The following is a 16,059-nucleotide window of genomic DNA, read 5'->3' on the forward strand; positions in this document are numbered from 1 at the left end:
CTTAATGAGAAAGAGTAACAAGTTGTTCATAACAACATAAGAAACACATTGTGCATTTTCTCTCAAATACTCCTTCACTTTGTGCCAAAAGAAATACCAAGGTGAATACCTAGGCCACAGATTCAAGCTAAAGATCTTCCTGGTGAAGGCAAGGCGCAATAAAAACTGCATATCGCTGGACTAAAGCATTCCTTGCATAGCCTCTAACATCATAACATAACTGAGCTGCTAGCAGCAAGCTAACCAATACCTTTCTGAAATGAGAATGACATGTGCTTATCTGCTCAATCAGTGCTCAATCAGGCGAGATTTAGAAAAGGTGGAAAGGGTCCAAGTGGATGCCCCTTCCTTTTTAGGGTGGGTCCTGCTGACTATCATAGGATTGCTTGTAAAAGTGGTCAGGGTCAGAGGAAAAGCTGCCAACACTTCTTAGCGTTCTCTATAGATGCAGCCATTTTCTGTGACTGTAATTTCGGCCTTTTCCCAGAAGTCTCTATTCTGCCTATGCAAATTAACAAAAGCAGTGCTTATTCCTCACTTGCTCAAAGGTCCTTCCTGTCCAGAAAGCTCTGATTAAGCATGCTTATTTTCTTTTTCTGGGATATTTTAAATTGTTTCGCTGTCCAGTCTGTGGCAGTAGAAAGCTGCTTATGATGCCAGGTTTTGATGAATCCCCAAGGTACAAGTACAGAGGAATATATCAGTCTCTAGGATATGGAACTTTTAGCTAACACATCACAATATGTGATGCTTGCCAAGAAAACACTACATTCTGGAGCGCTGATGATCAGAACATTCTGCTCCTGAAGGATAGAAAAGACAGCTTGATTGAAATAAAGTCTGTTTATATTGACGCTCTCTCTCTCCCTATATATACATACATGCGTACACACACACACACAGGTATGTCATGCATTTCTTCAGATTTGTTTCAACCATTTACCATTTATTGGAGAATCCCTACTTTTCAAGTGACTGCAAATGAAGTCATCTCTGGCACTTTTTGTGCAAAGTAAGAGACGCACATGACACCTTTTTATAAAAGTCATCGGTTTCTTTGTTACTGTGTACTTTCAAAGCATGGGGCTTTCACACGTCAGGTAAACCTGATTACCACTACACAACAAAAGCAGATGCAGCTTTCTTATCTATGTCGTGATAGAACAGTTGTGAATTGAGTAGAAGAAGGGCCCTGATGTGATACTTATTACATGCAGCCTGTAAGATAGTCAAACATGCAGGCTAGGAAGGAAGATGCAAATATCAATGTATTAGAAAAACACCTAAAGGCGAGTGATATGCTTTCATTCATGCATGGCTAGGAAAAATCGCCATACTGTTGCAAACATTCTTACACCACCAACTGGAAATAAATGATTCTGACATTAAACGTAAAGGTGACAATGCATTTGTATCATCACCCTGAGAAGGATCATCTTGGAATTGAGCCGAGGGCCTCTGCACTCAAAGCCAGAAACACTCCACTAAAATAAGATTCCTGTTGGTGCCAACAATTCTCCATGTTAATGCTTGTTCTAGGTGAGCAGTGAACCGATTGCAGGGCTCTTTTGAAAGCAAGGTCTGAAAAACCAACAGATACATCCACACGCCGATTACTTTAGTGTTTTGAGAGAATTCCCTTTCTTGGAACGAGATTGCATGAAATAATCTTCAGGGCTTGGACAATTCCATGGCAAAATGGCACCTATCAACATTGTAGCCAACACAATATAACAACTGTTTCTGCCCGGTTTCGAACCGGGGACCTTTCGCGTGTGAGGCGAACGTGATAACCACTACACTACAGAAACAGATACCTACAGTTGATTTTTCTGTAATGAAACTGCTCCGAACTGGCTATTCCATGGGCCTCTGGCTTTAGATTTCTTTCATGCAACCTGCCCGACATCCCTAGCTGAACGCTCGTACATGCCATGCAAGACCAGATGTTTGGTATTAGCTCAGACTGGGCAGGGCTGAAGCATGAGACTCTAGCAAAGAATTATCCACTACTGCAAAGAAAAAATTGATGTTGGTTTTGAAACGCAAACTTCAAAACAACTTGAAAAGAGTACCAAGAAAAGGGCTCGTCCGGGATTTGAACCTGGGACCTCTCGCACCCAAAGCGAGAATCATACCCCTAGACCAACGAGCCCTCAAAATCCTCTTACCTCTCAAAAGCTAATACCGGCTCTAAGCCCGCAATGAAGATCATGCTGGTATCTTTATGATGCTTGGTCTGTGAATACGCATGAAAGTCAGTCTCAACTTACCCTTTCTCAAACGATAGCACTATCATTTACAAGTGTCTCCTTTTATTCCGTCCCAGCTTTGGACACGTCTTACAGGAAGTCAGCCCTTATTTATATATTTCTGCAGTGGCTGAAGCTTAATGAGAAAGAGTAACAAGTTGTTCATAACAACATAAGAAACACATTGTGCATTTTCTCTCAAATACTCCTTCACTTTGTGCCAAAAAAAATACCAAGGTGAATACCTAGGCCACAGATTCAAGCTAAAGATCTTCCTGCTGAATGCAAGGCGCAATAAAAACTGCATATCGCTGGACTAAAGCATTCCTTGCATAGCCTCTAACATCATAACATAACTGAGCTGCTAGCAGCAAGCTAACCAATACCTTTCTGAAATGAGAATGACATGTGCTTATCGGCTCGATCAGGGCTCGATCAGGCGAGATTTAGAAAAGGTGGAAAGGGTCCAAGTGGATGCCCCTTCCTTTTTAGGGTGGGTCCTGCTGACTATCATAGGATTGCTTGTAAAAGTGGCCAGGGTCAGAGGAAAAGCTGCCAACACTTCTTAGCGTTCTCTATAGATGCAGCCATTTTCTGTGACTGTAATTTCGGCCTTTTCCCAGAAGTCTCTATTCTGCCTATGCAAATTAACAAAAGCAGTGCTTATTCCTCACTTGCTCAAATGTCCTTCCTGTCCAGAAAGCTCTGATTAAGCATGCTTATTTTCTTTTTCTGGGATATTTTAAATTGTTTCGCTGTCCAGTCTGTGGCAGTAGAAAGCTGCTTATGATGCCAGGTTTTGATGAATCCCCAAGGTACAAGTACAGAGGAATATATCAGTCTCTAGGATATGGAACTTTTAGCTAACACATCACAATATGTGATGCTTGCCAAGAAAACACTACATTCTGGAGCGCTGATGATCAGAACATTCTGCTCCTGAAGGATAGAAAAGACAGCTTGATTGAAATAAAGTCTGTTTATATTGACGCTCTCTCTCTCCCTATATATACATACATGCATACACACACACACACAGGTATGTCATGCATTTCTTCAGATTTGTTTCAACTATTTACCATTTATTGGAGAATCCCTACTTTTCAAGTGACTGCAAATGAAGTCATCTCTGGCACTTTTTGTGCAAAGTAAGAGACACACATGACACCTTTTTATAAAAGTCATCGGTTTCTTTGTTACTGTGTACTTTCAAAGCATGGGGCTTTCACACGTCAGGTAAACCTGATTACCACTACACAACAAAAGCAGATGCAGCTTTCTTATCTATGTCGTGATAGAACAGTTGTGAATTGAGTAGAAGAAGGGCCCTGATGTGATACTTATTACATGCAGCCTGTAAGATAGTCAAACATGCAGGCTAGGAAGGAAGATGCAAATATCAATGTATTAGAAAAACACCTAAAGGCGAGTGATATGCTTTCATTCATGCATGGCTAGGAAAAATCGCCATACTGTTGCAAACATTCTTACACCACCAACTGGAAATAAATGATTCTGACATTAAACGTAAAGGTGACAATGCATTTGTATCATCACCCTGAGAAGGATCATCTTGGAATTGAGCCGAGGGCCTCTGCACTCAAAGCCAGAAACACTCCACTAAAATAAGATTCCTGTTGGTGCCAACAATTCTCCATGTTAATGCTTGTTCTAGGTGAGCAGTGAACCGATTGCAGGGCTCTTTTGAAAGCAAGGTCTGAGAACCAACAGATACATCCACACGCCGATTACTTTAGTGTTTTGAGAGAATTCCCTTTCTTGGAACGAGATTGCATGAAATAATCTTCAGGGCTTGGACAATTCCATGGCAAAACGGCACCTATCAACATTGTAGCCAACACAATATAACAACTGTTTCTGCCCGGTTTCGAACCGGGGACCTTTCGCGTGTGAGGCAAACGTGATAACCACTACACTACAGAAACAGATACCTACAGTTGATTTTTCTGTAATGAAACTGCTCTGAACTGGCTATTCCATGGGCCTCTGGCTTTAGATTTCTTTCATGCAACCTGCCCGACATCCCTAGCTGAACGCTCGTACATGCCATGCAAGACCAGATGTTTGGTATTAGCTCAGACTGGGCAGGGCTGAAGCATGAGACTCTAGCAAAGAATTATCCACTACTGCAAAGAAAAAATTGATGTTGGTTTTGAAACGCAAACTTCAAAACAACTCGAAAAGAGTACCAAGAAAAGGGCTCGTCCGGGATTTGAACCCGGGACCTCTCGCACCCAAAGCGAGAATCATACCCCTAGACCAACGAGCCCTGAAAATCCTCTTACCTCTCAAAAGCTAATACCGGCTCTAAGCCCGCAATGAAGATCATGCTGGTATCTTTATGATGCTTGGTCTGTGAATACGCATGAAAGTCAGTCTCAACTTACCCTTTCTCAAACGATAGCACTATCATTTACAAGTGTCTCCTTTTATTCCGTCCCAGCTTTGGACACGTCTTACAGGAAGTCAGCCCTTATTTATATATTTCTTCAGTGGCTGAAGCTTAATGAGAAAGAGTAACAAGTTGTTCATAACAACATAAGAAACACATTGTGCATTTTCTCTTAAATACTCCTTCACTTTGTGCCAAAAGAAATACCAAGGTGAATACCTAGGCCACAGATTCAAGCTAAAGATCTTCCTGCTGAATGCAAGGCGCAATAAAAACTGCATATCGCTGGACTAAAGCATTCCTTGCATAGCCTCTAACATCATAACATAACTGAGCTGCTAGCAGCAAGCTAACCAATACCTTTCTGAAATGAGAATGACATGTGCTTATCTGCTCAATCAGTGCTCAATTAGGCTCGATCAGGCGAGATTTAGAAAAGGTGGAAAGGGTCCAAGTGGATGCCCCTTCCTTTTTAGGGTGGGTCCTGCTGACTATCATAGGATTGCTTGTAAAAGTGGCCAGGGTCAGAGGAAAAGCTGCCAACACTTCTTAGCGTTCTCTATAGATGCAGCCATTTTCTGTGACTGTTATTTCGGCCTTTTCCCAGAAGTCTCTATTCTGCCTATGCAAATTAACAAAAGCAGTGCTTATTCCTCACTTGCTCAAAGGTCCTTCCTGTCCAGAAAGCTCTGATTAAGCATGCTTATTTTCTTTTTCTGGGATATTTTAAATTGTTTCGCTGTCCAGTCTGTGGCAGTAGAAAGCTGCTTATGATGCCAGGTTTTGATGAATCCCCAAGGTACAAGTACAGAGGAATATATCAGTCTCTAGGATATGGAACTTTTAGCTAACACATCACAATATGTGATGCTTGCCAAGAAAACACTACATTCTGGAGCGCTGATGATCAGAACATTCTGCTCCTGAAGGATAGAAAAGACAGCTTGATTGAAATAAAGTCTGTTTATATTGACGCTCTCTCTCTCCCTATATATACATACATGCATACACACACACACACAGGTATGTCATGCATTTCTTCAGATTTGTTTCAACCATTTACCATTTATTGGAGAATCCCTACTTTTCAAGTGACTGCAAATGAAGTCATCTCTGGCACTTTTTGTGCAAAGTAAGAGACACACATGACACCTTATTATAAAAGTCATCGGTTTCTTTGTTACTGTGTACTTTCAAAGCATGGGGCTTTCACACGTCAGGTAAACCTGATTACCACTACACAACAAAAGCAGATGCAGCTTTCTTATCTATGTCGTGATAGAACAGTTGTGAATTGAGTAGAAGAAGGGCCCTGATGTGATACTTATTACATGCAGCCTGTAAGATAGTCAAACATGCAGGCTAGGAAGGAAGATGCAAATATCAATGTATTAGAAAAACACCTAAAGGCGAGTGATATGCTTTCATTCATGCATGGCTAGGAAAAATCGCCATACTGTTGCAAACATTCTTACACCACCAACTGGAAATAAATGATTCTGACATTAAACGTAAAGGTGAGAATGCATTTGTATCATCACCTTGAGAAGGATCATCTTGGAATTGAGCCGAGGGCCTCTGCACTCAAAGCCAGAAACACTCCACTAAAATAAGATTCCTGTTGGTGCCAACAATTCTCCATGTTAATGCTTGTTCTAGGTGAGCAGTGAACCGATTGCAGGGCTCTTTTGAAAGCAAGGTCTGAGAACCAACAGATACATCCACACGCCGATTACTTTAGTGTTTTGAGAGAATTCCCTTTCTTGGAACGAGATTGTATGAAATAATCTTCAGGGCTTGGACAATTCCATGGCAAAACGGCACCTATCAACATTGTAGCCAACACAATATAACAACTGTTTCAGCCCGGTTTCGAACCGGGGACCTTTCGCGTGTGAGGCGAACTTGATAACCACTACACTACAGAAACAGATACCTACAGTTGATTTTTCTGTAATGAAACTGCTCCGAACTGGCTATTCCATGGGCCTCTGGCTTTAGATTTCTTTCATGCAACCTGCCCGACATCCCTAGCTGAACGCTCGTACATGCCATGCAAGACCAGATGTTTGGTATTAGCTCAGACTGGGCAGGGCTGAAGCATGAGACTCTAGCAAAGAATTATCCACTACTGCAAAGAAAAAATTGATGTTGGTTTTGAAACGCAAACTTCAAACCAACTTGAAAAGAGTACCAAGAAAAGGGCTCGTCCGGGATTTGAACCCGGGACCTCTCGCACCCAAAGCGAGAATCATACCCCTAGACCAACGAGCCCTCAAAATCCTCTTACCTCTCAAAAGCTAATACCGGCTCTAAGCCCGCAATGAAGATCATGCTGGTATCTTTATGATGCTTGGTCTGTGAATACGCATGAAAGTCAGTCTCAACTTACCCTTTCTCAAACGATAGCACTATCATTTACAAGTGTCTCCTTTTATTCCGTCCCAGCTTTGGACACGTCTTACAGGAAGTCAGCCCTTATTTATATATTTCTGCAGTGGCTGAAGCTTAATGAGAAAGAGTAACAAGTTGTTCATAACAACATAAGAAACACATTGTGCATTTTCTCTCAAATACTCCTTCACTTTGTGCCAAAAGAAATACCAAGGTGAATACCTAGGCCACAGATTCAAGCTAAAGATCTTCCTGGTGAAGGCAAGGCGCAATAAAAACTGCATATCGCTGGACTAAAGCATTCCTTGCATAGCCTCTAACATCATAACATAACTGAGCTGCTAGCAGCAAGCTAACCAATACCTTTCTGAAATGAGAATGACATGTGCTTATCTGCTCAATCAGTGCTCAATCAGGCGAGATTTAGAAAAGGTGGAAAGGGTCCAAGTGGATGCCCCTTCCTTTTTAGGGTGGGTCCTGCTGACTATCATAGGATTGCTTGTAAAAGTGGTCAGGGTCAGAGGAAAAGCTGCCAACACTTCTTAGCGTTCTCTATAGATGCAGCCATTTTCTGTGACTGTAATTTCGGCCTTTTCCCAGAAGTCTCTATTCTGCCTATGCAAATTAACAAAAGCAGTGCTTATTCCTCACTTGCTCAAAGGTCCTTCCTGTCCAGAAAGCTCTGATTAAGCATGCTTATTTTCTTTTTCTGGGATATTTTAAATTGTTTCGCTGTCCAGTCTGTGGCAGTAGAAAGCTGCTTATGATGCCAGGTTTTGATGAATCCCCAAGGTACAAGTACAGAGGAATATATCAGTCTCTAGGATATGGAACTTTTAGCTAACACATCACAATATGTGATGCTTGCCAAGAAAACACTACATTCTGGAGCGCTGATGATCAGAACATTCTGCTCCTGAAGGATAGAAAAGACAGCTTGATTGAAATAAAGTCTGTTTATATTGACGCTCTCTCTCTCCCTATATATACATACATGCGTACACACACACACACAGGTATGTCATGCATTTCTTCAGATTTGTTTCAACCATTTACCATTTATTGGAGAATCCCTACTTTTCAAGTGACTGCAAATGAAGTCATCTCTGGCACTTTTTGTGCAAAGTAAGAGACGCACATGACACCTTTTTATAAAAGTCATCGGTTTCTTTGTTACTGTGTACTTTCAAAGCATGGGGCTTTCACACGTCAGGTAAACCTGATTACCACTACACAACAAAAGCAGATGCAGCTTTCTTATCTATGTCGTGATAGAACAGTTGTGAATTGAGTAGAAGAAGGGCCCTGATGTGATACTTATTACATGCAGCCTGTAAGATAGTCAAACATGCAGGCTAGGAAGGAAGATGCAAATATCAATGTATTAGAAAAACACCTAAAGGCGAGTGATATGCTTTCATTCATGCATGGCTAGGAAAAATCGCCATACTGTTGCAAACATTCTTACACCACCAACTGGAAATAAATGATTCTGACATTAAACGTAAAGGTGACAATGCATTTGTATCATCACCTTGAGAAGGATCATCTTGGAATTGAGCCGAGGGCCTCTGCACTCAAAGCCAGAAACACTCCACTAAAATAAGATTCCTGTTGGTGCCAACAATTCTCCATGTTAATGCTTGTTCTAGGTGAGCAGTGAACCGATTGCAGGGCTCTTTTGAAAGCAAGGTCTGAGAACCAACAGATACATCCACACGCCGATTACTTTAGTGTTTTGAGAGAATTCCCTTTCTTGGAACGAGATTGCATGAAATAATCTTCAGGGCTTGGACAATTCCATGGCAAAACGGCACCTATCAACATTGTAGCCAACACAATATAACAACTGTTTCTGCCCGGTTTCGAACCGGGGACCTTTCGCGTGTGAGGCGAACGTGATAACCACTACACTACAGAAACAGATACCTACAGTTGATTTTTCTGTAATGAAACTGCTCCGAACTGGCTATTCCATGGGCCTCTGGCTTTAGATTTCTTTCATGCAACCTGCCCGACATCCCTAGCTGAACGCTCGTACATGCCATGCAAGACCAGATGTTTGGTATTAGCTCAGACTGGGCAGGGCTGAAGCATGAGACTCTAGCAAAGAATTATCCACTACTGCAAAGAAAAAATTGATGTTGGTTTTGAAACGCAAACTTCAAAACAACTTGAAAAGAGTACCAAGAAAAGGGCTCGTCCGGGATTTGAACCCGGGACCTCTCGCACCCAAAGCGAGAATCATACCCCTAGACCAACGAGCCCTCAAAATCCTCTTACCTCTCAAAAGCTAATACCGGCTCTAAGCCCGCAATGAAGATCATGCTGGTATCTTTATGATGCTTGGTCTGTGAATACGCATGAAAGTCAGTCTCAACTTACCCTTTCTCAAACGATAGCACTATCATTTACAAGTGTCTCCTTTTATTCCGTCCCAGCTTTGGACACGTCTTACAGGAAGTCAGCCCTTATTTATATATTTCTTCAGTGGCTGAAGCTTAATGAGAAAGAGTAACAAGTTGTTCATAACAACATAAGAAACACATTGTGCATTTTCTCTTAAATACTCCTTCACTTTGTGCCAAAAGAAATACCAAGGTGAATACCTAGGCCACAGATTCAAGCTAAAGATCTTCCTGCTGAATGCAAGGTGCAATAAAAACTGCATATCGCTGGACTAAAGCATTCCTTGCATAGCCTCTAACATCATAACATAACTGAGCTGCTAGCAGCAAGCTAACCAATACCTTTCTGAAATGAGAATGACATGTGCTTATCTGCTCAATCAGTGCTCAATCAGGCTCGATCAGGCGAGATTTAGAAAAGGTGGAAAGGGTCCAAGTGGATGCCCCTTCCTTTTTAGGGTGGGTCCTGCTGACTATCATAGGATTGCTTGTAAAAGTGGCCAGGGTCAGAGGAAAAGCTGCCAACACTTCTTAGCGTTCTCTATAGATGCAGCCATTTTCTGTGACTGTAATTTCGGCCTTTTCCCAGAAGTCTCTATTCTGCCTATGCAAATTAACAAAAGCAGTGCTTATTCCTCACTTGCTCAAATGTCCTTCCTGTCCAGAAAGCTCTGATTAAGCATGCTTATTTTCTTTTTCTGGGATATTTTAAATTGTTTCGCTGTCCAGTCTGTGGCAGTAGAAAGCTGCTTATGATGCCAGGTTTTGATGAATCCCCAAGGTACAAGTACAGAGGAATATATCAGTCTCTAGGATATGGAACTTTTAGCTAACACATCACAATATGTGATGCTTGCCAAGAAAACACTACATTCTGGAGCGCTGATGATCAGAACATTCTGCTCCTGAAGGATAGAAAAGACAGCTTGATTGAAATAAAGTCTGTTTATATTGACGCTCTCTCTCTCCCTATATATACATACATGCATACACACACACACACAGGTATGTCATGCATTTCTTCAGATTTGTTTCAACCATTTACCATTTATTGGAGAATCCCTACTTTTCAAGTGACTGCAAATGAAGTCATCTCTGGCACTTTTTGTGCAAAGTAAGAGACACACATGACACCTTTTTATAAAAGTCATCGGTTTCTTTGTTACTGTGTACTTTCAAAGCATGGGGCTTTCACACGTCAGGTAAACCTGATTACCACTACACAACAAAAGCAGATGCAGCTTTCTTATCTATGTCGTGATAGAACAGTTGTGAATTGAGTAGAAGAAGGGCCCTGATGTGATACTTATTACATGCAGCCTGTAAGATAGTCAAACATGCAGGCTAGGAAGGAAGATGCAAATATCAATGTATTAGAAAAACACCTAAAGGCGAGTGATATGCTTTCATTCATGCATGGCTAGGAAAAATCGCCATACTGTTGCAAACATTCTTACACCACCAACTGGAAATAAATGATTCTGACATTAAACGTAAAGGTGACAATGCATTTGTATCATCACCCTGAGAAGGATCATCTTGGAATTGAGCCGAGGGCCTCTGCACTCAAAGCCAGAAACACTCCACTAAAATAAGATTCCTGTTGGTGCCAACAATTCTCCATGTTAATGCTTGTTCTAGGTGAGCAGTGAACCGATTGCAGGGCTCTTTTGAAAGCAAGGTCTGAAAAACCAACAGATACATCCACACGCCGATTACTTTAGTGTTTTGAGAGAATTCCCTTTCTTGGAACGAGATTGCATGAAATAATCTTCAGGGCTTGGACAATTCCATGGCAAAATGGCACCTATCAACATTGTAGCCAACACAATATAACAACTGTTTCTGCCCGGTTTCGAACCGGGGACCTTTCGCGTGTGAGGCGAACGTGATAACCACTACACTACAGAAACAGATACCTACAGTTGATTTTTCTGTAATGAAACTGCTCCGAACTGGCTATTCCATGGGCCTCTGGCTTTAGATTTCTTTCATGCAACCTGCCCGACATCCCTAGCTGAACGCTCGTACATGCCATGCAAGACCAGATGTTTGGTATTAGCTCAGACTGGGCAGGGCTGAAGCATGAGACTCTAGCAAAGAATTATCCACTACTGCAAAGAAAAAATTGATGTTGGTTTTGAAACGCAAACTTCAAAACAACTTGAAAAGAGTACCAAGAAAAGGGCTCGTCCTGGATTTGAACCTGGGACCTCTCGCACCCAAAGCGAGAATCATACCCCTAGACCAACGAGCCCTCAAAATCCTCTTACCTCTCAAAAGCTAATACCGGCTCTAAGCCCGCAATGAAGATCATGCTGGTATCTTTATGATGCTTGGTCTGTGAATACGCATGAAAGTCAGTCTCAACTTACCCTTTCTCAAACGATAGCACTATCATTTACAAGTGTCTCCTTTTATTCCGTCCCAGCTTTGGACACGTCTTACAGGAAGTCAGCCCTTATTTATATATTTCTGCAGTGGCTGAAGCTTAATGAGAAAGAGTAACAAGTTGTTCATAACAACATAAGAAACACATTGTGCATTTTCTCTCAAATACTCCTTCACTTTGTGCCAAAAAAAATACCAAGGTGAATACCTAGGCCACAGATTCAAGCTAAAGATCTTCCTGCTGAATGCAAGGCGCAATAAAAACTGCATATCGCTGGACTAAAGCATTCCTTGCATAGCCTCTAACATCATAACATAACTGAGCTGCTAGCAGCAAGCTAACCAATACCTTTCTGAAATGAGAATGACATGTGCTTATCGGCTCGATCAGGGCTCGATCAGGCGAGATTTAGAAAAGGTGGAAAGGGTCCAAGTGGATGCCCCTTCCTTTTTAGGGTGGGTCCTGCTGACTATCATAGGATTGCTTGTAAAAGTGGCCAGGGTCAGAGGAAAAGCTGCCAACACTTCTTAGCGTTCTCTATAGATGCAGCCATTTTCTGTGACTGTAATTTCGGCCTTTTCCCAGAAGTCTCTATTCTGCCTATGCAAATTAACAAAAGCAGTGCTTATTCCTCACTTGCTCAAATGTCCTTCCTGTCCAGAAAGCTCTGATTAAGCATGCTTATTTTCTTTTTCTGGGATATTTTAAATTGTTTCGCTGTCCAGTCTGTGGCAGTAGAAAGCTGCTTATGATGCCAGGTTTTGATGAATCCCCAAGGTACAAGTACAGAGGAATATATCAGTCTCTAGGATATGGAACTTTTAGCTAACACATCACAATATGTGATGCTTGCCAAGAAAACACTACATTCTGGAGCGCTGATGATCAGAACATTCTGCTCCTGAAGGATAGAAAAGACAGCTTGATTGAAATAAAGTCTGTTTATATTGACGCTCTCTCTCTCCCTATATATACATACATGCATACACACACACACACAGGTATGTCATGCATTTCTTCAGATTTGTTTCAACTATTTACCATTTATTGGAGAATCCCTACTTTTCAAGTGACTGCAAATGAAGTCATCTCTGGCACTTTTTGTGCAAAGTAAGAGACACACATGACACCTTTTTATAAAAGTCATCGGTTTCTTTGTTACTGTGTACTTTCAAAGCATGGGGCTTTCACACGTCAGGTAAACCTGATTACCACTACACAACAAAAGCAGATGCAGCTTTCTTATCTATGTCGTGATAGAACAGTTGTGAATTGAGTAGAAGAAGGGCCCTGATGTGATACTTATTACATGCAGCCTGTAAGATAGTCAAACATGCAGGCTAGGAAGGAAGATGCAAATATCAATGTATTAGAAAAACACCTAAAGGCGAGTGATATGCTTTCATTCATGCATGGCTAGGAAAAATCGCCATACTGTTGCAAACATTCTTACACCACCAACTGGAAATAAATGATTCTGACATTAAACGTAAAGGTGACAATGCATTTGTATCATCACCCTGAGAAGGATCATCTTGGAATTGAGCCGAGGGCCTCTGCACTCAAAGCCAGAAACACTCCACTAAAATAAGATTCCTGTTGGTGCCAACAATTCTCCATGTTAATGCTTGTTCTAGGTGAGCAGTGAACCGATTGCAGGGCTCTTTTGAAAGCAAGGTCTGAGAACCAACAGATACATCCACACGCCGATTACTTTAGTGTTTTGAGAGAATTCCCTTTCTTGGAACGAGATTGCATGAAATAATCTTCAGGGCTTGGACAATTCCATGGCAAAACGGCACCTATCAACATTGTAGCCAACACAATATAACAACTGTTTCTGCCCGGTTTCGAACCGGGGACCTTTCGCGTGTGAGGCAAACGTGATAACCACTACACTACAGAAACAGATACCTACAGTTGATTTTTCTGTAATGAAACTGCTCTGAACTGGCTATTCCATGGGCCTCTGGCTTTAGATTTCTTTCATGCAACCTGCCCGACATCCCTAGCTGAACGCTCGTACATGCCATGCAAGACCAGATGTTTGGTATTAGCTCAGACTGGGCAGGGCTGAAGCATGAGACTCTAGCAAAGAATTATCCACTACTGCAAAGAAAAAATTGATGTTGGTTTTGAAACGCAAACTTCAAAACAACTCGAAAAGAGTACCAAGAAAAGGGCTCGTCCGGGATTTGAACCCGGGACCTCTCGCACCCAAAGCGAGAATCATACCCCTAGACCAACGAGCCCTGAAAATCCTCTTACCTCTCAAAAGCTAATACCGGCTCTAAGCCCGCAATGAAGATCATGCTGGTATCTTTATGATGCTTGGTCTGTGAATACGCATGAAAGTCAGTCTCAACTTACCCTTTCTCAAACGATAGCACTATCATTTACAAGTGTCTCCTTTTATTCCGTCCCAGCTTTGGACACGTCTTACAGGAAGTCAGCCCTTATTTATATATTTCTTCAGTGGCTGAAGCTTAATGAGAAAGAGTAACAAGTTGTTCATAACAACATAAGAAACACATTGTGCATTTTCTCTTAAATACTCCTTCACTTTGTGCCAAAAGAAATACCAAGGTGAATACCTAGGCCACAGATTCAAGCTAAAGATCTTCCTGCTGAATGCAAGGCGCAATAAAAACTGCATATCGCTGGACTAAAGCATTCCTTGCATAGCCTCTAACATCATAACATAACTGAGCTGCTAGCAGCAAGCTAACCAATACCTTTCTGAAATGAGAATGACATGTGCTTATCTGCTCAATCAGTGCTCAATTAGGCTCGATCAGGCGAGATTTAGAAAAGGTGGAAAGGGTCCAAGTGGATGCCCCTTCCTTTTTAGGGTGGGTCCTGCTGACTATCATAGGATTGCTTGTAAAAGTGGCCAGGGTCAGAGGAAAAGCTGCCAACACTTCTTAGCGTTCTCTATAGATGCAGCCATTTTCTGTGACTGTAATTTCGGCCTTTTCCCAGAAGTCTCTATTCTGCCTATGCAAATTAACAAAAGCAGTGCTTATTCCTCACTTGCTCAAAGGTCCTTCCTGTCCAGAAAGCTCTGATTAAGCATGCTTATTTTCTTTTTCTGGGATATTTTAAATTGTTTCGCTGTCCAGTCTGTGGCAGTAGAAAGCTGCTTATGATGCCAGGTTTTGATGAATCCCCAAGGTACAAGTACAGAGGAATATATCAGTCTCTAGGATATGGAACTTTTAGCTAACACATCACAATATGTGATGCTTGCCAAGAAAACACTACATTCTGGAGCGCTGATGATCAGAACATTCTGCTCCTGAAGGATAGAAAAGACAGCTTGATTGAAATAAAGTCTGTTTATATTGACGCTCTCTCTCTCCCTATATATACATACATGCATACACACACACACACAGGTATGTCATGCATTTCTTCAGATTTGTTTCAACCATTTACCATTTATTGGAGAATCCCTACTTTTCAAGTGACTGCAAATGAAGTCATCTCTGGCACTTTTTGTGCAAAGTAAGAGACACACATGACACCTTATTATAAAAGTCATCGGTTTCTTTGTTACTGTGTACTTTCAAAGCATGGGGCTTTCACACGTCAGGTAAACCTGATTACCACTACACAACAAAAGCAGATGCAGCTTTCTTATCTATGTCGTGATAGAACAGTTGTGAATTGAGTAGAAGAAGGGCCCTGATGTGATACTTATTACATGCAGCCTGTAAGATAGTCAAACATGCAGGCTAGGAAGGAAGATGCAAATATCAATGTATTAGAAAAACACCTAAAGGCGAGTGATATGCTTTCATTCATGCATGGCTAGGAAAAATCGCCATACTGTTGCAAACATTCTTACACCACCAACTGGAAATAAATGATTCTGACATTAAACGTAAAGGTGAGAATGCATTTGTATCATCACCTTGAGAAGGATCATCTTGGAATTGAGCCGAGGGCCTCTGCACTCAAAGCCAGAAACACTCCACTAAAATAAGATTCCTGTTGGTGCCAACAATTCTCCATGTTAATGCTTGTTCTAGGTGAGCAGTGAACCGATTGCAGGGCTCTTTTGAAAGCAAGGTCTGAGAACCAACAGATACATCCACACGCCGATTACTTTAGTGTTTTGAGAGAATTCCCTTTCTTGGAACGAGATTGTATGAAATAATCTTCAGGGCTTGGACAATTCCATGGCAAAACGGCACC

The 16,059-nt window shown here is 41.6% G+C and overlaps 9 non-coding genes across 9 annotated transcripts; all 9 read right to left on the minus strand.

The window, feature by feature from the left end:
* Positions 1-1,738: 1,738 nt before the first annotated feature.
* TRNAV-CAC (transfer RNA valine (anticodon CAC)) lies at positions 1,739-1,811 on the minus strand. Its single transcript has one exon. It is a non-coding gene; the product is annotated as a tRNA-Val (tRNA).
* Positions 1,812-4,125: 2,314 nt separating this feature from the next.
* Positions 4,126-4,198, minus strand: TRNAV-CAC (transfer RNA valine (anticodon CAC)). Its single transcript has one exon. It is a non-coding gene; the product is annotated as a tRNA-Val (tRNA).
* Positions 4,199-4,470: 272 nt separating this feature from the next.
* TRNAP-UGG (transfer RNA proline (anticodon UGG)) lies at positions 4,471-4,542 on the minus strand. The gene has a single exon. It is a non-coding gene; the product is annotated as a tRNA-Pro (tRNA).
* Positions 4,543-6,867: 2,325 nt separating this feature from the next.
* Positions 6,868-6,939, minus strand: TRNAP-UGG (transfer RNA proline (anticodon UGG)). The gene has a single exon. It is a non-coding gene; the product is annotated as a tRNA-Pro (tRNA).
* A 1,970-nt stretch (positions 6,940-8,909) lies between these two features.
* On the minus strand, positions 8,910-8,982 carry TRNAV-CAC (transfer RNA valine (anticodon CAC)). Its single transcript has one exon. It is a non-coding gene; the product is annotated as a tRNA-Val (tRNA).
* A 272-nt stretch (positions 8,983-9,254) lies between these two features.
* On the minus strand, positions 9,255-9,326 carry TRNAP-UGG (transfer RNA proline (anticodon UGG)). Its single transcript has one exon. It is a non-coding gene; the product is annotated as a tRNA-Pro (tRNA).
* Positions 9,327-11,307: 1,981 nt separating this feature from the next.
* TRNAV-CAC (transfer RNA valine (anticodon CAC)) lies at positions 11,308-11,380 on the minus strand. Its single transcript has one exon. It is a non-coding gene; the product is annotated as a tRNA-Val (tRNA).
* A 2,314-nt stretch (positions 11,381-13,694) lies between these two features.
* Positions 13,695-13,767, minus strand: TRNAV-CAC (transfer RNA valine (anticodon CAC)). Its single transcript has one exon. It is a non-coding gene; the product is annotated as a tRNA-Val (tRNA).
* Positions 13,768-14,039: 272 nt separating this feature from the next.
* TRNAP-UGG (transfer RNA proline (anticodon UGG)) lies at positions 14,040-14,111 on the minus strand. Its single transcript has one exon. It is a non-coding gene; the product is annotated as a tRNA-Pro (tRNA).
* Between the last annotated feature and the right edge of the window lie 1,948 nt (positions 14,112-16,059).

Source organism: Triturus cristatus, chromosome 8 (genome assembly GCF_964204655.1).
Source record: "Triturus cristatus chromosome 8, aTriCri1.1, whole genome shotgun sequence".
NCBI lineage: Eukaryota > Metazoa > Chordata > Amphibia > Caudata > Salamandridae > Triturus > Triturus cristatus.